Source organism: Galeopterus variegatus, unplaced genomic scaffold, assembly GCF_000696425.1.
Source record: "Galeopterus variegatus unplaced genomic scaffold, G_variegatus-3.0.2 Scaffold719, whole genome shotgun sequence".
Taxonomy (NCBI): Eukaryota; Metazoa; Chordata; class Mammalia; order Dermoptera; family Cynocephalidae; genus Galeopterus; species Galeopterus variegatus.
Genome location: NW_007726830.1, coordinates 477,458 through 500,032, shown reverse-complemented (window position 1 = coordinate 500,032; position 22,575 = coordinate 477,458). Strand labels below are relative to the sequence as shown.

The window sequence follows — 22,575 nt, the reverse complement described above, 5'->3', positions numbered from 1 at the left end:
CTCGTTCTGAAAGTTCAATGTATTGCTGTGCTCTTTCTCTTTTTCTTTCTTTCTTTCTTTCTTTCTTTCTTTCTTTCTTTCTTTCTTTCTTTCTTTCTTTCTTTCTTTCTTTCTTTCTTTCTTTCTTTCTTTCTCTCTTTCTCTCTTTCTCTCTCTCTTTCTCTCTCTTTCTATCTGTTTGCCTTTCCTTCTTTCTTAGCACCTAGTAATGAGTGAAAACATGCCGTATTTCTCTTTCCTATCTCCAGACTCATCCATGTTGCTGAAAATGGCAGAATTTCATTCTTTTTTATGTCTGACTAGTATTCCATTGTGTATATATACCACATTTTCCTTATCCAGTCGTCTCTCAATGGACACTTATTGGTTCTGTATTTGCAATCCTGAGCAAAAAAAAAAAATAAAGCCAGAGGCATAACACTACCCAACTTCAAATTATATCACAAAGCTATTGTAACCAAAACAGCATAGTGCTTGCATAAAAACCGACACTTGGATCAATGGAACAGAATAGAAAACCTGGGAATCATGATTGCTTTCACCCTCAACAGAGCAGGCAGTATGAGTCTCAAGCTGAGCTCAAATAATTATTAGAAATATTTCATTCATTGATAATCCACATCACTTTCACCTACTCCATTCTCATACTCTCCCTTCACTATAACAAAGTTCTGTAGGGCTGAATCATGTCCCCAAAATTCATATGTTAAAGTCCCAAGCCCCAGTATTTCAGAATGTGACCATATTTGGAGATAGGGTCTTTAAAGAGGTAATTAAATTTAAATGAGGTCATTAGGATGTGCCCTAATCCAATAAGACTGGTGTACTTTTAAGAAGAGAAGATTAGAACATGGGCAGACAAGTGATGACCATGTGAAGACAGCAAGACATGGACATCTGCAAGTCATGGAGAGAGACTTAGGAAGTAACCAACCTTTTTTGACACCCTGATCCTGGATTTCTGCCTCCAGAATTGTGAGAAAATAAATTTCCATTGTTTAAGCCACATGGTCTGTGGTACTTTGTGACAGCAACCCTAGCAAACTAATATGCAAAGTATTGCATAGAGCAAGCAGTAGGTAGGGTGTTATCACCACTGAGATTGTCATACAAAACTTGATCTCAATTCAGAGATTTGTCCTTGTTGGTGGTCCTTTTTGATTATCTTCTATTTTATTTTGTAATCTTAACTATTTGTGACATATAGAATGTGAAGTGTGCAATGGAAATGCCACAAAATAGGCCTGGGTCGTGGAACTCTGCATTGCTTTGTATTGCTTACTCCATTCAGTCTGAGTACCTTTCTTTTTGAGCTTACTGGGAATAGAAGCACCAATTATCCTGACCTGGCTGTATTTATGCAAGGCCTGCTGCTAATCTCACTTCACACATTATTTTATTCAATATTCATAACAGCTTTGTGAAATAAATTTCATATTCTTCTCAGCTTGCAAATGAGAAACTGGGGCTCCAAAAGATTATGTAATTTTCACAAGGTGACCCAAATAATAACTGAAAAATCCAGGGCTCCAGACCAGGTCTGTTGAATGCCAAGAGCAAGCTTTTTCCACCACACTGCCTCAATATAAGAAGTCTCTCTTCCCGGCTCACAGACTCAGAGTGATTGTCATTAGCTGATCCTATGGTGTTCCACAAAATAGTTTCTATTCCACTTCTCAAGCTCACTTCTATGGCTGGAATGATTATTTTGTCTACAATAAACAGTGAGCCATGCAGCTGGAGAAATTTCCATCCAGATGCTGGTGTGTCACTTCGTATTGTTTTTACAATAAAAAGTTCTTGTGCATATTTGTTTCTATTTGCATATGTACAGAAGACGTAGTTGTTCAGCCAAACCAAGCCACTTTGCAAAAATGTAGCCCAAGATTGACAAAGCAGTTCTGAAAATAGCCCATTTGTGGCCTCTTACTGAGGAAAAACTGCATAAAATATGCAAGGCTCTAGGATTTATCACTGAATACTTCCACACCTTTTATCTGCAATCAACTTTCCTTCCTTTCTACCTCTGTCCTTCCCTCCCTTCCTCCTTTTTTGAAGTAGGCCTTGAGAATCTATTCTGCCAGGCATTAGAAACAAAAAACAAAAAATAAATTTTTGCTCCAAAGAAGCTTAAATTCTAAGATGAAAAGGTTCATTGCAGAAACAGGTTTGTTCTCAGAAAGAGAGCTGTAGAATAAAGGAATGCACTTGAGGTTGTTGCTTATGTTCTCCAGCTTTTTTGTTTGTTTATACCCTTATTATTACATTACTGTCCCGAATTAAAGTTTGACTATTTTAGTCTCCTTTACTTGGTATCCTGTATTCTAGAAGCTAAAATGGGACCTTGCACAGAATAGATACTAACTGAATGTCTGTATATAATTGCCACAGTCAGCATTGATAGTTTACAATTTGGGGGGAAAGGGGGAATTCACATGATATATGTTTATCATCCATAACATGCTTTTTTAGGAGCTGTGCAGAGGATGAGCTATGGAGTGGGTTCCTCAGCCAGAGTTTTTAAACGTAGTTTTCCCCTTTCCCCATCCTCCTTTTACAAACTGGCTATGTTTATACTATTTAGTTATCCTGGGATACTGTATCTGAGTTTCAGTCTTAACCCTCTTCACACAAAGGCATTGCTACAATTCAGAAAACACACATATTATTACATAGCATTTGGTTGGGTTTGTGTTTCATTACATTATTCAGAGGGATTTTCAAAATTACAATAAAGAGCTAGTGATAAGGATGATATTGCCCTAATTTTGCAAAAGTTAGGCAATTTGTTAAGCTCAGGGAATAAATTAGATGGAATTAGACTTTGTGCTTCCTAATCCATGGGTTTCCCTTCCCCTCTCTAGAGCATCAGTTCTGGGACATGCACTGCTCATGTATTATCTCATTATCCCCATGAGATAAGAATTATTATTATTATTATTTTATTTTTTTTAGATGAAGAAGATAAGGCCAAAAGAGAACAGGTAGTGTGTCCAATGGTATTTGATCTCAGGCAGACTTCCAGAATCTACACTATTAAAAATAATTACTTTCATTTAGAGAGTGCTTACTACGTGCCAGGAACATACTAAGGATTTCATATGCAGTAGTTTATTTAGTCATTATTTTGTTCAAAATCCTCCATGGCTCTTGATTTTTTTGAGAGTAAAATTCAATAATATTACAATACCCTACATGGCCCTGTTACACAATCATCTTCCACCTGTAGCATCCAGTTTCTTCTTTGATCTCATCATCTTCTCTCTCCTTGTACCACTCTGCCACAGGCAAATTGCTTTTCTCACTGTTTCTTAAATATGCCAGCCATTATCTAACCTCATAGCCTTTCCACTTGATTTTTCCTCTTTAGAGCCTGTTCCTCCTCCAACTATAAGCCTAGGTTACTATCTTACCTCCAAGTTTTTGATGAAATGTCAACTTTTCCATGAATCCTACGTGAACACTCTGTTTAAAATTATGCCTTATTTCCCTGTATTCACATGATGTTGCTTAACCTGCTGTATTTTTTTTTCTTTACAGTATTTATTTTCTCCTAATGAGCTATACGATTTACTTATATACTCTATTTGTTTTTATGGTCTGTCTTTTCCACTGGAATGTAAGCACCACCTAGGCAAGGATTTTTATCTGTTTTATTCAAGGTTATTTTCCATGCATACTTGACATTCCATAGTTAGTTTCTGAATGAGTGGGTGAATGAAAAAAAATGAATGAAATAGTGAACTTGGAATGTAAAACTAGTCAGTGTGCCTCAGAGGCTCAGAATTTATTTTCTCTAGCATTAACCATACTGTGTCTCAATTAAACACTTATCTGCTTGTCCAGTTCTACCCATCTTAGTGTCCAATTCCAGAGTTACTTTTATAGCTCTTATTGCCAAACTACTGTTTTTGGCAGTTACTCATTATATCATCAAATGCTAATGAGCACTAGTAATTGTCAAAGCATTGATTAAGTATATACTCCAGTTCGGTGTTGTATGATCTAACTTAAAGCTGTTACTTACTTCCCATGTGACATAGAAAATGTCCTTTCCTTTCTTGAGACCCCAGTTTGCTCATCTATAAAATGAAAGTTTTCAACTAGATGTTCTCTAAGGACCCTTTTTTCTCTGGAAATTTAAGTCTATGCTACCACAGCACCATGCCAGTAATTCACATAGTGGAAGGAATGCAAGTTTTGGAGTCAGAGAGATAGTTATTTTATTCCAGCTTTCAACATAATTGAACAGGTTGGCTCACCTTTCTGTAACTCAGATCACTTATCGGTAAAATGTGGATTATCACCTTCTCTATATTGTAACTTGCAGGGTTATTGTGAGCATAAAATTAGAAAATATGTTTTAAAAGCACTTGCATAGTGTGGGATACACTGCATTAATTCAATATGTGGCATTTTATGTGTAAAATACAGTAATCATTATTTGTATCTATGTCAACTTGTGACTTGTGGACTATAGGGTCATATTCAATCTGGGGACCATACAACACACCGTGGTGACTGGTAACAGGATAGGGCCTATCATTATGTTGGCATAAGACCTAACCAGCTGGGCTAGCAGAAACAGACTATACCAAAGTATCACTCACTCTTTGTATATTCAGCTGCTGTACCACTGTCATAGTTATGTTTGAGATAAGATGCCGTCTTTTATGCTGTGAAAGTATCGAGGGATACAATTCACAGGTAAAAATATACATCTGGCTTGTAGTTTCTTAGTGTTTCATTTGTTTATTTCTCATTCATAAAATGAGAATACTTTCCAAGGAATAACTACCATGCTTTCTTTGCATTGCCTACAACCTATAGTCCAGTACTGTGAACACAGCAGGAGGGAAAATATGCTTAATTGATAATTATAATTCTAGTTTTCATAATGCTTCAGCTTACAGAAACTTTCATACTAATTTTATGTTTACAAGAGTCTCCTGAGGTAGATGTGCTAATACCCAAATTACAGATGAGAGAACCAACGATCATCAAGATGGAGTGACTTGGTATAAGTTAGCTAGCAAGGGCAGAAGTGTGATCTAATCCCCAGTCTTCTGTCTTTAAAGCCATCCCTTACAGATAGAGCCAATTTGCCCCCAGAATTCAGCAATCTAATCAAGCCCTCTTTCTAAATCCTGCTGTTGTTAACTATTAGCACAATGCTCATCACCAATAGATGCCAATAAATGTTGGTAGTACTTTGGGAACCCCTACAATTAGCTGTTTGCTATCTGCTGGACTGTTGGCAGCCATTCACTGAGAGTCCTCTTTAGCTAATGGCCTCCCTGTGTGCAGAATGTACCTGGGAGAGTCACTTACTTGGACATACACCAGGTGTCAGCAAAGCAGATTTTGTGCATAGGTAAATGAGATCTTCATCTTTCATCTTACCTCAAAAGCTCTCACATGTATAAACACTTGTATAAGCACTGTTCTTCTAGAGCTAGCAAACATCTTTTTATTTTATTATTACACAATATAAACATTTTTTGTGGCCTTTCTTTTACCAATTTCTCACTAACCCCCCCTTACCCCTCCTCCTTTCTCACTCTGGTGGCCTCAGTTGCATTCTCTCCTTTTAGCAAGCAGCTTTAAAAACAGAAACGAAGAAAAAAAAAATAGACATCTGGAAAGAAAACTCAACTTAAGAGTCAGAAGATGTGGGGTTATTTTGTGGGGGGTCCTTAGCATGAATGAGCCCTGTAATCTTGGGAAAATTACCTAATATCTGAAGCTTAGTTTTCTCATTTTGTAAAGGAGGATAACAGAGGTAGATAGATAGATAGGTAGTTACATACATACATACATACATACATACACACATATTAAGAGATATATTTCAAGGAATTGGCTTATGCAATTGTGGGGGTTGGTATGTCTGAAATTCAAACAGCAGGCTAACAGGCTGGACACTCTTAGGCAGAAAGTGATGCTGTAGTCTTCATGCAGAATTTCTTCTTCCTCAGGGTGTAGGGGGGCATAGAAAATTGTAGTAGAATTGTAGAAAAATATAACCTTAATGTACGCAGTCTTGTAACAAATGCTTAAGCAAAGCAGCTTCTAAGGGGCCATACAAGGGTCAGGCCTCAGCACACTAAACATTAATAGCCCCCACCCAGTTCCAGGAAATGACTGGTTCCTTATCTAAAGGCCACCTAGCCAGGCCCCGGGGAAGATAAATGATTGAGAAATGCACTATTGGGGTGCCAGCCTGCTAAAGCCCACCTGTAAACCTAAAGGCACCACAGATAACCAACAACTCATCCTGTCACAAGATCTGTTCAGAAAAACTGTATAAAAGCTGCTTGTATTGTAAATTTGGGGTCACTTATGTCTTGAATGCTGAGTGACCCCAGCATGCTGGAAATAAACTCCTCTTGCTTGATTGCATCAGACTCTGTCTTGTGGTCTTTGTGAGGTGAGCTATCCCAACATGTGGGGTTTGTGCATGGTGCACGGATCTTACATTTTTGGGGGCTTGTCCAGGAGGAAGCTCGCTCTCTCCAGGACCAGAGACTAGAGAACAGAGGATTGTTTGAGCAGCAGGTACCACGGTTGTCTGTGTCTGTCTGCTGTGTCTGTCTAAGAGATTTCTTTGTTGTTTACTGTAATCTGGTTTCAGATTTTCTGAGGTTCCAAAGCGGAGCCATCGGTCTGTAGTGGTCATAGCGGTGGGTAGACGTACCAACACGTTGCTGCCACAGGAATCCTGGAGGATGCTCCAGATTCCTCTGTGGGAGATGAACAAGTTCGGCTCCATGGGAGATCTCTAGGAAGTAGTCCCCACCCAAGTTCTCTGATAATCTGGTTGTGGCGCCCGTGGCAGGGGCACGTCAGTGTTTTGGTTTTTGTTTGTCTGGTTGCGTGTGTGTGGGGACTGACGGTTTTCTGGGGCAACATGGGGCAGACTGTCTCAACCCCTTTAAGTCTGACTCTAAAATACTGGACTGATGTAAAGGACACAGCTAATAATTTGTCTGTGCAGGTTAGAAGGAATAAATGGACCACACTGTGTTCTTCGGAGTGGCCAGCTTTCCAACTCGGCTGGCCCGCTGAAGGTTCCTTCTCTCCGCCATTGATTACAGCAGTAAAAAAGAAAATTTTCAGTTCTGAAAGCCATCCAGACCAGATACTTTATATCATTGTCTGGGAAGATCTAGTCATGGATCCTCCCCCGTGGGTCCGTCCCTTTGTTCCCTTAACAGATCCAACAGCTGTATTTGCTCTCTGAGAAATAAAAAAGAAACCGGAGGTCCTGCCATCCACTGACCCGGACTGGCTTCTTTCTGATCCTCCTACCCCTCCCCTTCCCCCTGCTCTCTGATCACAGGCAGCCTGGCCATCTGCTCCACCAGAGGACCCACCAGAAAATGAATCTGAGGGGGGTCCTGCTCAAGGGACACACAGTAAACGAGTGGCCTCTCCAGAGGCAATTCCTATCTTCCCCCTGCGGGCTTATGGCCCTCCTCATGAAGAGGGCAACCAGCCCTTACAGTACTGGCCTTTCTCCTCTTCTGATCTTTACAACTGGAAAACTCAAAATCCCCCTTTCTCTGAAAACCCCCAAAGTCTCACTAACCTTGTAGAATCCCTTCTCTTTACTCATCAGCCCACCTGGGATGACTGTCAGCAGCTCCTCCAGGTCCTGTTCACCACCGAGGAGAGACAACGGATCCTCCTGGAGGCTCAAAAGAATGTTCCAGGAGCCAATGGGCGACCCACCCTCCTCCCTGATGTTATAGATGCAGGATTCCCGTTGATTAAACCAAACTGGGATTTCAACTCAGCAGAAGGTAGGGAGCACCTGAAGGTCTATCGCCAGGCTTTAATGGCAGGTCTCCGAGGGGCAGTGAAATGCCCCACTAATTTGACTAAGGTAAGGGAGGTGATCCAGGAGCCCAATGAGTCTCCTTCAGCATTTCTGGAAAGACTCATGGGGGCATTCCATCAGTTTACCCCATATGATCCTAGTGGTGAAGAGCACAAGGCTACAGTGACAGTTGCTTTTATTGACCAATCTAGCAGAGACATCAGGAAGAAACTGCAGAAGATTTAAGGGTTATAAGATAAGTCATTGAGGGAATAAGTGCAGGTGGCTGAAAAGGTTTATCATAATAGAGAGTCAGAGGAAGAAAAAGAAATAAAGAGAGAAAAGCGCCAAGAAAGAAATTTTCACAAAATTCTGGCCACTGTAGTCAGGGAATCTAGGGAGCCTAATAAGACAGTACCGGGCAATAAAAAGGGACCCCTGGCAAAGGATCAATGTATGTACTGTAAGGAGAGAGGACACTGGGTTCAAAACTGCCCCAGGAAAAAGAAAGAGCCTCAGGGCCCCAAAGTCTTGGCCCTGCGGGAAGTCAGTGACTAGAGGGGACGGGGTTTGGATCCCCTCCCCAAACCCAGGGTAACTCTCAAAGTGGAGGGGAAGCCCACCCAGTTCGTGGTAGACACTGGAGACAAAAATACAGTATTACTACGAGCAAATGGACCTCTTCTCAAGGGGAAGTCATGGGTACAAGGGGCTACAGGGTTCAGAAAGTATCCATGGACTACCTGAAGAACAGTGGACCTAGGTGTGGGCCGGGCATCCCACTAGTTCATGGTCATTCCTGAGTGCCCCTACACATTGCTGGAAAGAGATCTCCTCACCAAAATGGATGCTCAAATTCATTTTCACCCCGAGGGACCTCAGGTGCTAAATCGGCAAGGAAAGCCTCTTCAGATACTAACTCTCAGGTTAGAAGATGAATACCAATTGTTTGAAAAGCAAGGGCGGGAGACTGGACAGATAGACTGGTGGTTAGAAAACAACCCCTAGGCGTGGGCAGAAACTGCAGGAATAGGGAAGGTTAAATCCGGCCACACGTTCACGTAGAGCTGAAGGCTCAAGTCAGTCCTATAGCTGTCCGACAATACCCAATGTCCCGAGAGGCACGCGAAGGCATCCGACCCCACATTGCCCGTTTGCTCCAGCTGGGGATCCTACGGAAGTGCCAATCAGCCTGGAACATGCCCTTGCTGCTGGTCTGAAAACCTGGGACTAATGACTACTGACCAGTCCAAGATCTCCGAGAGGTAAACAAACATGTGGCCGACCTCCATGCCACCGTCCCTAATCTCTATAATCCTTTAAGTTCTTTACCTCCAGACAGGACCTGGTATTCAGTACTGGATCTCAAAGATGCATTCTTCTGTTTGACGCTGACTGTAAAAAGTCAAGATTATTTTGCCTTTGAGTGGAAAGATTTAGAGACTGGCTTAACAGGGAAACTCACATGGACCTGCCTGCCTCAAGGATTTAAAAACTCACCCACTATCTTTGATGAGGCCCTCCACCAGGACTTGGCTGTGTTCTGGGCCTCTAATCCCCAGGTAACTCTGTTATAGTATGTAGATGACCTCCTCCTGGTGGCGGCCGACAAGGAACTGTGTCTGGAAGGAATAAAGTGTCTCCTTATGGAGTTGGGAGAACTGGGCTATCGAGCCTCCACCAAAAAGGCTCAAATCTGCAAGCGACAGGTCAGTTACCTGGGGTACCTTCTTAAAGACGGGAAAAGATGGTTGTCTGAGGCCAGAAAAGAGACAGTGTTTCACATTTCGCCACCCTCTAACCCAAGACAAGTCAGAGAATTTTTAGGTACTGTTGGGTTCTGCCGCCTGTGGATACCTGGTTTTGCTGAGATGGCAGCCCTGTTATATCCCCTCACTAAGAATAGTCAGCCCTTCAAATGGGGAAAAGAGGAGCAACAGGCCTTTGACAACATTAAGATGGCTTTAATGTCTGCGCCGGCTCTGGGGCTCCCTGATGTAACCAAGCCTTTCCACCTGTATGTGGCAGAAAATAAGGGGGTTGCGAAGGGGGTCCTGACTCAAGACTGGGGCCCTGGAAGAGGCCTGTAGCATATCTGTCTAAAAAACTAGACCCAGTAGCCGCGGGGTGGCCAGCTTGTCTAAGGATCATAGTGGCAGTTGCAGTTTTAGCAAAAGATGCTGACAAGTTAACTATGGGACAGAGTTTAGTAATCTCGGCACATCATGCCTTAGAGAGTATTGTCCACCAGCCCCCCGATGGCTGGCTCACAAATGCTCACATGACTCACTATCAGACTCTGTTACTCAATTCAGACCAGGTTACTTTTGCTCCCCCGGCGAGCTTAAATCCAGCCACATTGTTACCAGACCCAGACCTTGACCCTCCTATATATGACTGCCAACAAGTGCTTGCTGAGGCACATGGATGGTGGAAAGACTTGTCAGATCAGCCTCTGATGGATGCTGAAGCCACCTGGTTCACTGATGGCAGCAGTTTCCTGGAGGAAGGAGTACGAAAGGCAGGAGCTGCTACAGTAGATGGCCAGAACCTGATATGGGCACAGGCCTTGTCAGAGCAAGTGGTTGTCCAGAAAGTGCCCTATGATGGAGTTTCGTGTGCCAGTGCCCCTTAATGCAGACTAGAAAGTTAACTGGATTCATTATTTATTTTTGGGGGCAAGGTTGATGGGTACAATTCTTCATTATATTCTTTGTACATTTCCAATATCTGGCATGCAGTAAAGATCATTTTTACAGTAGTGTGTTGTGACTCTGAACTGACAATGCTTTTTTGCCGGGGACCAGCCCCAGCACAGAGATTGTGAAGGTCCCCACTGGTAAGGGATCCCCCAAAAGGGAGGAAGGGCAGCGTCGGCGATGGAGCGGCAGCAAACATACAGACCCAAAGGATCAATTGAATGCTGGGACAACAAACACACAGACTCAAGGGATCTGCTGAATGCTGACAATTTATTGAAGCAAGCATCAGACTTTTATACTTTTCTTTCTTATTTGCTACATAATCATAAAATAATCAATGAACAATATCATAATATTTCTTTGTAAGTGACATATGTTTTAAGAAAAATAGCATTACAGTTTATTCCCAGAAAAGACAATTACAATGTCCTTTCCTTTGAGCAAGAACGTTACAACCCACTGGTCCCATATAATCATCACTTTTCATCACTTGCAATTATTACCGAAACTACATCCATGGTACAATAGACTTTCTATGACGTTATTAAAACTTAATTCACACCTACATTTAACTATTCTTTATTCCTAAATAAACACTCTAAAAATTAACTTGCTTAACTTAACTTCTACTTCTATTGTAAAACAAAAGATTGTACATTAACTCCTTCCAAGCAGCCAGGCCAGACTCTCAGGCACCAGACAAGACGAATGCCTACATAGGTTCGTTGTCCCCTTCTGGGCCCCACTGCCATAAGCCATCTCCTGAAAATCCATAATCATAAGTATCATTAGTATGATTAAATATTTTAGTATAATTTTGAATCCTACTTCCAAGTCTCCCAGAGCGATAGTTATGAGGCAGCAAAGAATAAAATAACAAGCACACAGAGCTCCAGAAAATCAAGGTGGAACGCCGGCATCTTCTCCCACGATGAGGCCTTGCCATCATCCCTTCACGATGAGGCCCTGTAAACATCGTGTTTCATTAAAAGATTTTCATCAGGCTTTAATCTTATGAGTGGGAGGCGCCCCCGCACTTTACCTGCAGGAACGTCTACTCAGAAGGCAGAACTCATCACCCTAACAAAAGCCCTTGAACTAGGAGAGGGCAAAAGAATCAACATCCATACGGACAGCAGGTATGCCTTTGCCACTGCTTATGTGCACGGTGCTATATATCAACAACGGGGTCTGCTGACCTCTGGAGGAAAAGAAATCAAAATCAAGGCAGAGATCGTAGCCCTGTTGGAGGCCCTTCGCAGACCGCTAAAAGTGAGTATTATACACTGCCCAGGCCACAAAAGAGGGGATTCCCCCATCGCCAGGGGAAACAACTTGGCCGATTCAGAGGCAAGGGCAGCAGCCCACGGTCCTCGTCTATTTTGTTGGTTAACATCCCCGAGCCAGAAAAGCCCAAATTTAAATACTCAGCTGAGGATGTAGCAGTGATCTCAAGGGACTCTAATAACTACTTTGATCAGGAAACAGGGCGTTGGCATGCAGCGTCAGACAAGCCTATCTTGCCACAAGAACAAGCCTGTGCCATGATCAAACAAATGCACCAATGGACTCATCTGGGAGTAAACAAATTGGCCCAGACTGCCCTGAGGACAGAATATCATAGCATAGGTCTAAAACAATTAGCAGAACAAATAGTTAAAAGCTGTGTACCTTGTCAAAAATAAATGTCTGCAAAAATACAGCAGGACCTGGCAAGAGACTCAGGGGAGACAGACCAGGGGTGTATTGGGAAGTAGAGTTTACAGAGGTCAAGCCAGGCAGATACGGTTACAATTATCTCCTAGTTTTTATAGACACCTTCTCCGGATGGGTGGAAGCATTCCCAGCAAAACGAGAAACAGCCACCGTTGTGGTCAAGAAAATCCTGGAAGAAATCTTCCCGCGCTTTGGGGTGCCCAAGGTAATTGGGTCCGACAATGGACCCGCTTTCGTTGCCAAGGTTAAAAGGACTGCAAGCAGTGCAAAAAGACGTCTGGATGCAGCTGGCAGCCACCTATGAGCCTGGGACCCCCGAAGTTTCTCACCAGTTCCAGGTTGGAGACGCAGTGTATGTGAGACGGCATCACTCCCAGACCTTGGAGCCCCGCTGGAAAGGACCTTACCTAGTGCTTTTAACAACCTCAATGGCTGTAAAAGTAGACGGAATCTCCGCTTGGATCCACACCTTGCACACAAAACCTGCACCACCAGAGGACCAAGGACTGAGAGATGCCACCTGGAGAGTCCAGAGCTCCAAGGAGCACCCCTTAAGACTAAAAATTGTTTGGACACCCTAAATGTTGTAAGATGAAAACTCTCTTGCTCCTCTTATGCCTAACAATTCTCTTCCAGGGCGCAAGAGCTAACAGCCCACATATCCCCAGAAATTTCACTTGGTATGTTGTAAATGGGGTGGGAGATACAATCTGGAGTCAATCTAAGGTAACTACAGGAGGGTGGTGGCCTGACTTATTTCCAGATGTGTGTAAACTAGCTTTAGGAGCCCCAGGCAACTGGGATTTAGGAGAAATCTTTGATAGTCATAACCCCCCAGTCGCCCCCCAGCCCACCAGGCTGCCCTGGGATATCAGGAGGAGTAGGTTGTGCAACTCCTTCTAGGAGGAGTCGGCTAAGTGCTCTCACCTTTTATGTATGCCCTGGGTTCCACTGCGACAGGAAACTCAGCTCCCAGTGTGGAGAAAAAGCATATTACTTCTGCAAAAGCTGGGGGTGCAAGACCATGGGAGACACATATTGGAGTCCATTGTCATCCTGGGATTATATAAAGGTAACTGCTAATTATACCCACCAAAAGACTGTCCCTGCCTGCAAGGGATAGTGCCACCCCCTCTGAATGTCCTTCACGGATTCAGGAACAAAAGCCATCAGATGGGAAAAGGGATTTACATGGGGACTACGGTTTTATAAAACAGAATATGATGACGGGCTGTTGTTTACCATCAAACTCAAAGTAGAAACCCAGTATACTGCTGTAGGCCCAAATAAATATTTAGCCCCATTGGGCCCTACAATGTTCAAACTACAAACTACCTCAGCACCCCCAGGTACTCCACCAGAGTCCTCAGCCCCAGTTAAAAGGTCAAAAGCCAGGGCACCAAAGAAAATGTCTAAACCTTCTAAACATAGGCTTCAAAAACAATCTGGGACATTCTGCTTAATCTCTGAAGCCTTTAAAGTCTTAAATAGTACCAACCCAAATGTTACCCGCTCCTGCTGGCTTTGTTATGATGTTGCTCCCCCATATTATGAAGGAATAGCCTTTAGAAATGAAATTAAAACTACAACTGATGTCTCTAACTGTGGTTGGCAGCAACGACAGGTCAAACTCACTCTGTCAGCTGTTACAGGGAAGGGAACATGTGTAGGAAAGATCCCCTCCTCACATAGCCAGCTGTGCAATCAGACACTTAACTGAGTGGTCTGGTGACACATATCTGTTGCCCCCTCCGTGGGGGTGGTGGGCTTGCGCCACAGGGATTACACCCTGCGTTAGCTCAAAGGTCCTAAAAGGAACCCAAGATTTCTGTGTCCGAGTTCAGTTGCTACCTCGGCTCATTTATCATCCCTACGAAGACCTATTATCATATTGGGATGAAAATAATGAAAACTACCGAACTAAAAGAGAGCCTCTAAGTATCATGCTCTCTGTCCTCTTAGGCTTAGGATTGGGAGCAGCTGGGGTGGCTACAGGAGCCTCAGCTCCAGTTACTCAGCATCAGAATTACCAAAGTTTGCAGACAGCCATAGATGCTGATATTAAAGAAATAGAAAAATCAATTACTAAGTTACAAGAGTCCCTCACCTCTCTTTCTGAGCTGGTCTTGCAAAATAGGAGGGGGTTAGATCTCTTATTCCTCCAGCAGGGGAGGCTCTGCGTCACACTAAAAGAAGAATGTTGTTTTTACATTGATCACTCAGGAGTAGTTAAAGACTCCATGGCTAAAATTAGGGAAGGCTTGGCCAAAGAAAAGGAGAAAGAGATCAAAATCAGGGATGGTTTGAATCATGGTTCAACTCCTCCCCATGGCTCATGACCCTTGTGTCTACTCTGTTAGGACCACTGATTATTTTAATATTGCTTCTGACCTATGGTCCCTGCATTTTAAAACGTTTAGTAGCTTTTGTTAAGGAACGTCTTAGTACTGTCCAGATTATGATGTTGAGACAGCAATATCAGGAAGTAAACCAACAAGAAACAAGTATTTCATGATTGAAATACACACAAGAAATAGGGGGGATTGTAGGGGGGCATAGAAAATTGTAGCAGAATTGTAGAAAAATATAACCTTAATGTATGCAGTCTTGTAACAAATGCTTAAGTAAAGCAGCTTCTAAGGGGCCATACAAGGGTCAGGCCTCAGCACACTAAACATTAATAGCCCCCACCCAGTTCCAGGAAATGACTGGTTCCTTATCTAAAGGCCACCTGGCCAGGTCCCGGGGAAGATAAACAATTGAGAAATGCACTATTTGGGTGCCAGCCTGCTAAAGCCCACCTGTAAACCTAAAGGCGCCACAGATAGCCAACAACTAATCCTGTCATAAGATCTGTTCAGAAAAACTATATAAAAGCTGCTTGTATTATAAATTCGGGGTCGCTTATGTCTTGAATGCTGAGTGACCCCAGCATGCTGGAAATAAACTCCTCTTGCTTGATTGCATCGGACTCTGTCTCGTGGTCTTTGTGAGGTGAGCTATCCCAACATGTGGGGTTTGTGCATGGTGCACGGATCTTACAAGGGAAATCTCAGTTTTTTCTCTTAAGGCCTTTTAACTGGATGAAATCCACCTACATTATTGAGGTAATCTCCTTTACTTAAAGTCAACTGATTGTAGATGAGAGATACATTTAAAAAATACCATCATATTGAAACAGAGTAAAGCTAGGCCTGTGAACCACACTAACTCCATTTTCCCTGCAGAGGACACTTTGTTACTTTTCCACTCCTCTGTCATGAGACCTCCAGGGCAAATGATTGCCCCATGGGCTGCCTTGACAAAACAGACTGAGATAAGGAAGGAAACAGATATTTTCTGAGTCACAAAACCCCTCCCCAAGACTTGTTTTACCATAATAATGAAAGTTACAGATTAACCTGCAGACCCCTTTAGGAATTCCCACCTGCACACAAAGCATCAAGGTGACTACTACAATGACCCTCCTGTGGTGACAATGATGAACACCACTGCCTACTGAGCATGCAGCCATGATGCAACCAGGAAGAACAGAACAGACCACCTCCAGTCATGCTGGCCTATGCACCTTAACTCCTTTCCCTATAAAAGACCCTGAACAGATCCCCTTGGGGGACTAGCTTTACTGTTGCTACCCCCCTTATGCATAAGTCGATCTCCTCTTTTAATAAAGCATTGCTTGCTTTACTGCTGGGTACATTGTTCATTTCTTTGACTTTGGAATCCGAGAGCCTAATTTAATCATTGGCAAAAATTGGAAAGCGTTGGGCACCAGAGAGGACTCTAGATTTAAGAGGCAAGTGGCCACTGGAACTATTTTGCTCCCATGTCTCTGCTGCTGGTAGATCTCTCCTGGAGTCCCTGGCCTAAATTCTGACAAGGCAATGCTTTATTCTCTTTACATTTCTCTGATTTTCTGAGCCCTTTTCTGTTTGGTTGGATTGTGTCCACTTCTACATAGGTGCACCCGGGAGGGCTCCTGGCTATACTTTGTTTTTCTTATTTAAGTCTAGTCGATACTTTTCTTCTTTATGCTGAAAACAGTGGGGAGAACTGCTTTTATCAGTTACTGTTAATGGAATAGGTTGGCTCCGCTGATTGGGACTAGGCTAAACAGGACCCCACTGCTCCTCTTTTCTCTTTGTTTGTTTGCTTGGTTAGACATTTAGTTGAGTACCAGTAATCTGAATAAACCTTCCAATCCTTGCATTAACTTTTGGACTTTCAGGTCATTTGTTTAATGCAAGAGGGCAAACTGAGCCTGACCTGTAGGTAACTAAATCAACACCTAGATTAGGATTTGATGAATAACCAGGTACTATAATCTAGCCAAATTGACACATAAAACTTACTATCACAGGAGTGATGAGGATGAGAATGATAATGATGATGATGAAATTAGCTATCTTTCCAAATTATGAAAATTAGATGCAAGCAACCATTTTAAGCACCTAGCATGTAGTAGAAATTCAAATACACACTACTTGATGGATTTTGGACAGGACCAGAGTCATTGTGCACACAATGAGCACAAAATCACCACTGGCCTTGTCTTCCACTCCAGCACCCCCCTTCCCTTTACAAGAAGCCTCCTGACTTAAACAGAAACCCCTTTTGCTTCTGCAAGGATGCAATTATCCACCCCAATCCACATTAGCATAATGACCCTCCTTGATGGTATCAGCCAGCCCTTGGCGCACTATATAAGCTCTACCACCCCCACACCTGGTGCTGTCCCCCATTTTCAGGGCAGCCCTGGGTGGGCTGCCTGCCACTTTGAGCACAGCCCGGCAGATTTTCTTCCTTTAATAAAGCTTGAACAGTACCTGGGCATGTCAGCTCACTTTCTTTCACTACTCGAATATAAGTAAAAGTATCGGGGTGCAAAGTCATTTATTTATCCTGTGTCTCTTTTTTCATCCCTGTTACCCCTCTAACTTCTTTTAATTCTTGTATATTTCCAGTCATATTTTCTCATGGACCTAAAGTTGAGCTTACTTAAGATAAAAGTACAGTGATTGAGAGCGATTTTTAGGTAGATATATTATGCTTAAGAGAGAGCTTTGTAATTCTTCTACAGGATAAACATTCTCATTACTTACAATCTACTGCCTAAATTCCAATATATTATTATATTTCATATTACACTATTTTACTTTTTGTTTTCTCTAGGCTACATAAGTTTATTGCTGTTAAACAAAGAAATACTTTTTAGATTTTTGAGGCTGTATGTAGTTTACCTCGCAACTTTGTCAAATTAAATATAAAGGTCATTACATATGATGAAAGGACACATTTTATTGTTATTTACTTATCAGTGTATATTCATATAGACTGTTGTGGTAAAATAGGAATAGCCTTGAACTTTGGGTCTGGAAAAGTAAGTTTTCATTCCTGATTCTACTAATGAAAGGGACCTTAGCCAGAAAATTGCCATCTTTGGAGTAACTAAGACCAAGCAGAAAATTTCAGTTAGCCATTAACTTGGGAACTGATAATCATCAATTTCTTGAGGTTAGCAAAGGAATTGAGAAACTGAGTGTATGACTGAAACTGCCTGAGAGGAAATCATGCCCCAAAAGGATCCTTCTCAAATGTTCATTTCTGTTTATCTCCCATTATACCATCTTATGCTGATTTACTTTAGATGTTATGCACCTACGATTAAGAATTGAAACTAAGTTTTCTTGTTTTCCTTACCTTTCTTAATCAACTGCAAACAAAGGAATTCTATCAGAAAGGCAAAGCATCCTAGCTGATTATTAACTTAGCTTCTTGCTTAAAGGAAAATTGCATCCCCATTAGTTAGAAGTACAAATCAGATGCTTTTATGTTCCAGTGATGCTTGACTGAGGTTACTGTTTTAGAGCTCTCCCTGGGAGATAAGGACCCTGGCCCTGAAATAACATTAAGGGCTTGAAGTTAACCAGTCCACCAACTGCAGATTCCATGACACCAAAGCACCCAGTCCCTCATGGGACCCTGATATCTGACTCAGACCCTCTGCTGATCCTATGACCAGCCTCTCCCTTTGCCTGCAGGACAAAAACCTTACCTTACCTTCCCACCTCTTCCCCTTTATAAACCCCAGAACAGGCATCAAAAGGTGAGATGATTTTAGCTTGGTCATCCCCAAGATACCAGTTATCTGAATAAAGCTTCCAATCCTTTTGGACTTTCCAGTTATTTGTTTAGTGTGACAGGGTATGTTAAGCCTGTTTCCAGTAACACTATTGTAAAACCTTGGGAAACTCAACTAACTTTTGAATTCTAGTTTCCTTATCCATGATATTATAAAACTAACTTTGTCCATCCTACAGGTTTATGAGTGTCTTAAAAGAGATAATGCCTGGAAAACTACTTCATATGTTGTCTAGCTCAATGAAGATACCTGATAAATTGATTGAATTAGAATCTAAATATGACATGGTTATTATATCAGAATTTCGTTTGGCTGATATGAACATGTAAAGAAATAAACAGTTAGTTCTGCAACAAGCCAAACACGGTATCTTCTGTACTAGGAAATCTTCAATTTTTTATAGATATTTGTGCTAGAATTCTCAGGATACACCTTGAGCATAGGTCTCTTTTACATATGATATTCATATGATTGTTAGACAAAGGGGTTTGGGCAATTTTGGCAGAGCTAGTATGATAAGGTTAATCAGAACTTAGGTATACACCAGAGTACAGAACATTGGATAAATACAATAAGCCAAAGGAACAATGAGTAATCAAGATCAACTCGCCAGTGAGAAACCAGTCCCTGGCAACAGGAAGAAGGGTTAAAAGTGTAAGAAGTTAGGTTTCAATTGTTGAGGCAAAATCAATTACTTCGTGTATTAGTCCAATTCTGTTCCTTATTATTAAATACCTGGAATTGGGTAATTTATAAAGAAACCATATTTATTGCTTAGAATTTCAGAGGATAGGAAGTCCAAAGTCCAGGGAACACAGCTGGTGATGGTTTTCTTTGGTCGTGGCTTTATAGCAATGCAGGGGTCTCACATGTCAGAGAGAGATAGTCCCTGATGCACTCTTCTTTTAAAGCCCTCAAAACCATGCCCATAACCACCATCATTCCATCAATTTAATTAACTCTTCAAAGCCCCACCTTTCAATTATCATAATAGGATTTTCCCACCCTGAACGGTTACAATGGGAATTAAGTTTTAATGGTTCTGGGGGGCCACTCAACCCACTGCACCCTGCAAGGGATTGAGATCAGGCTAAAAGAGCAAGATGAAAAACATTAGAAAATAAAGCATCAAGCTGCCATTTGGAACAATGAAAGAATCCAAGATGAGAAACATATCCCAATGGTGATACTTGCCTCCTTCTTGCCATAATAATGGGTGCAATTTATTTTTTAAATTTAATTTATTATTTAAAAAAGGTATTTAGACACATTGTAATTGTACATGCTTACAGGTAAGTACAATCTGATGTTTTGATACATACATATGATCTATAATGATTGTGTCAGGCAGTTTAATGTAACCATTACCTTATGCATTTATCATTTCTTTGTGGTAAAAACATTCAAAAGCCCCTCCTTTAGCTATTATGTAATATGTAAAACTTAACTGTTAACCATAGTTACCCTACTGTGCAATAAAACACCAGAACTTATTCCTTGAATTCCCAGTCTACATGCTTCACATGCTTCCTCGTGGATCTTGATAAATATCTTGGCTCTGACTATATACAAAGAGGCTTTTTTATTTAATAAAAAGTTGCTCATTTCTATAGGTAGAGAGGACATTCATATGCTTTGATAAGCATTGATTAAAAAACATGAAAAGAGTTTTTTTTGATTTTATACACATTAAGAAAAACTAAAATGACACGTTTTCAAGATTTTTACATCTGTGCTGAATATTGCTCATTTATACTGCAAGGAATAAAGTGGTGCTATTTCAACACTATACAAATTCTTTTAGATTTTATCCTATTATTTTCTTCTATCAATTTTTGTTTGCAATAGTAGTTTTTCACTCCCCTTCTTTCCATTTGGGTTTTTTCCAGATAATCCTCTTGAGACACAAAGCTTGACAGATTTAAATGTAAAAGGCAATTATATAGAGAGTGGAGATGAGTGGGCACAAAGGTAATACACAATAATCCAGGCATCATTATTTCTTATTAATGACTTGAATCCTTTCTGACAATAATGACATATTCTGACTTAATTCAAATTTACTAAGGAGCAAAACAGAACGTATAATAATCAAATTGTGGCCCAAGATTTTATGAAATAATAGACCAAAAAAAGCACAGGTTTACTTTGAAGTATATTTTTCCATCACTTTTCATAGCATATCATCCCAAGGTAACAGACGATGAGATTTCAAATTTCCAAATAATCTTTCAGGACAAAATAAAACCATCACGTTAGACTTTATAGATTATCAAGATGACATAATAATTGTTCTTACAACTGAACTTCAGGTAAATTGTGTATATGCTTATTTACATAACCAACTTGCAGTATTACAACAAAAAGATCACAGCATCCTATAAACACACACACTCTATATACATAAAGCTCTCCGATACATGTTTTTAAAACATATTTCTGCATCTTTTATTTTTTTATTTTTTAAGGTAATTTATTATACATACATATGGGGTATAATGTTGATTTTCAATAGTTGTGTACAATGTGTGATGGTTAGATCAGGATAGTTAGCTTATTCATCATTATAATTACTCAATCATTCTTTGCATCCATTGACCAATTCCTCATTAGCCACCCTCCCTCCACTTTTCCTCCTCTAGTTTACTAAAAGTTCAACATATTACTGTGATTGTTGTTTCTTTCTTTCTTCCTCTACTACTCTTTATTGTTCATTTGTTTATTTTTTGATTCAGCTCCCAGTTATGAATGAGAACATGTGGTATTTCTCTTTCTGTACCTGGGTCATTTCACTTAGAATAATTTTCTTCAGGCTCATCCATGTAGCTGCACATGGTGGAATTTCATTCATTTTTATGGCTGAGTAGTATTCCATTGTGTACATATACCACAATTTCCCTATCCAGTCATCCGTTGATGGACATTTAGGTTGGTTCCATCACCTGGATATTATAAATAGAGCTTCAATAAACATGGAAGTGCAGGTATCCCTTCGAACTGATGTTTTGCAATCTGTGATATATCTTTTAAATGTAGATTTTGGACAAGTTCTAAAGTACTCAATTTGAGGGCTGGCCCAGTGGCGCACTGGAGAGTGCACCGTTTGGGAGCGCGGCGGCACTCCCGCCAAGGGTTCAGATCCCATGTGGAGACCGGTTCCCGCTCACTGGCTGAGTGCGGTGCAGTGCGGGCACAACACCGAGGGTTGCGATCCCGTTACCGGTCAGTAAAAAAGACAAAAAGGAAAAAAAAAATAAATAAAGTACTCAATTTGTTGTGAAGTGATTTATTTGAATATTAGTTTTCCTATCTAGGTCACTCACTTAGTCTGTTTAATCCTTCAGTGTTCATATACATAAAATGGTAGTAATACTTCCATATTCTCCACCTAGGGTCAAATAAAAAAAATGCATACAAAAGATATTTGTAAGTGACATGGTGTTGTACAAATATATTATTACACATAGAAATTATTTTATTCATTTCTTTTTTATGACTTCAAATTTCTATCCATAAGTTTTAAAAAGTTCTATGGATTAAAATAAAAAATGTAATACCCATCACTTTTTCATCAATTTTATCAATGTCCAAATTATGACTATAATAATGTAGCAAATACACTAGAACTTAGGCATATAAATATAAGTTGCCCTTCAAAGAAGTTACCTTTGGAGTTGTTTGTATTTAAATGGACATTTATTGAGCACCTACAATTTATAAGACATTTTGCTAGAAACTTTACGAATATTAATTCAATTAATTCTTACACAATTATGTATAGGTATAGTTAACCTTATTTTGTACAGAAGAAATTGGAGAATAAGAAAAGTATCCAAGGTCACATCATGGTTTTATGGTACAGCTGCTCTAATTACTCAAATTTGGGGAAACTTATTGCATAGACAAAAAATAAGGAAGGGATAGTTTACTCTAAGAAAGTAAGAAGTCTTCCATGTTTGGGAACCAAAATAAGAGACTACATTTTGAGCCAAATTTAGAAAACAAATTAGATAACAAAGATTCAGCATGATACTAAGATTACTGTCCTTGAAAGTGGAAAACTTTGACCTTAGTTCACTGGGCATTGTAGTTATTAAATAAGGTAATGCCTTGATGAAACCAGTGATTTAGGAAGATGAGCCTGAGAGCAGTTTCCAGAGTTTTGAACAATTTTGAGAATTTAGACACAGGGT

The 22,575-nt window shown here is 40.8% G+C and overlaps 1 pseudogene; it reads left to right on the top strand.

The window, feature by feature from the left end:
• The first annotated feature begins 6,910 nt into the window (after window positions 1-6,910).
• LOC103589748 lies at window positions 6,911-12,821 on the top strand (annotated as a pseudogene).
• Window positions 12,822-22,575: the final 9,754 nt, after the last annotated feature.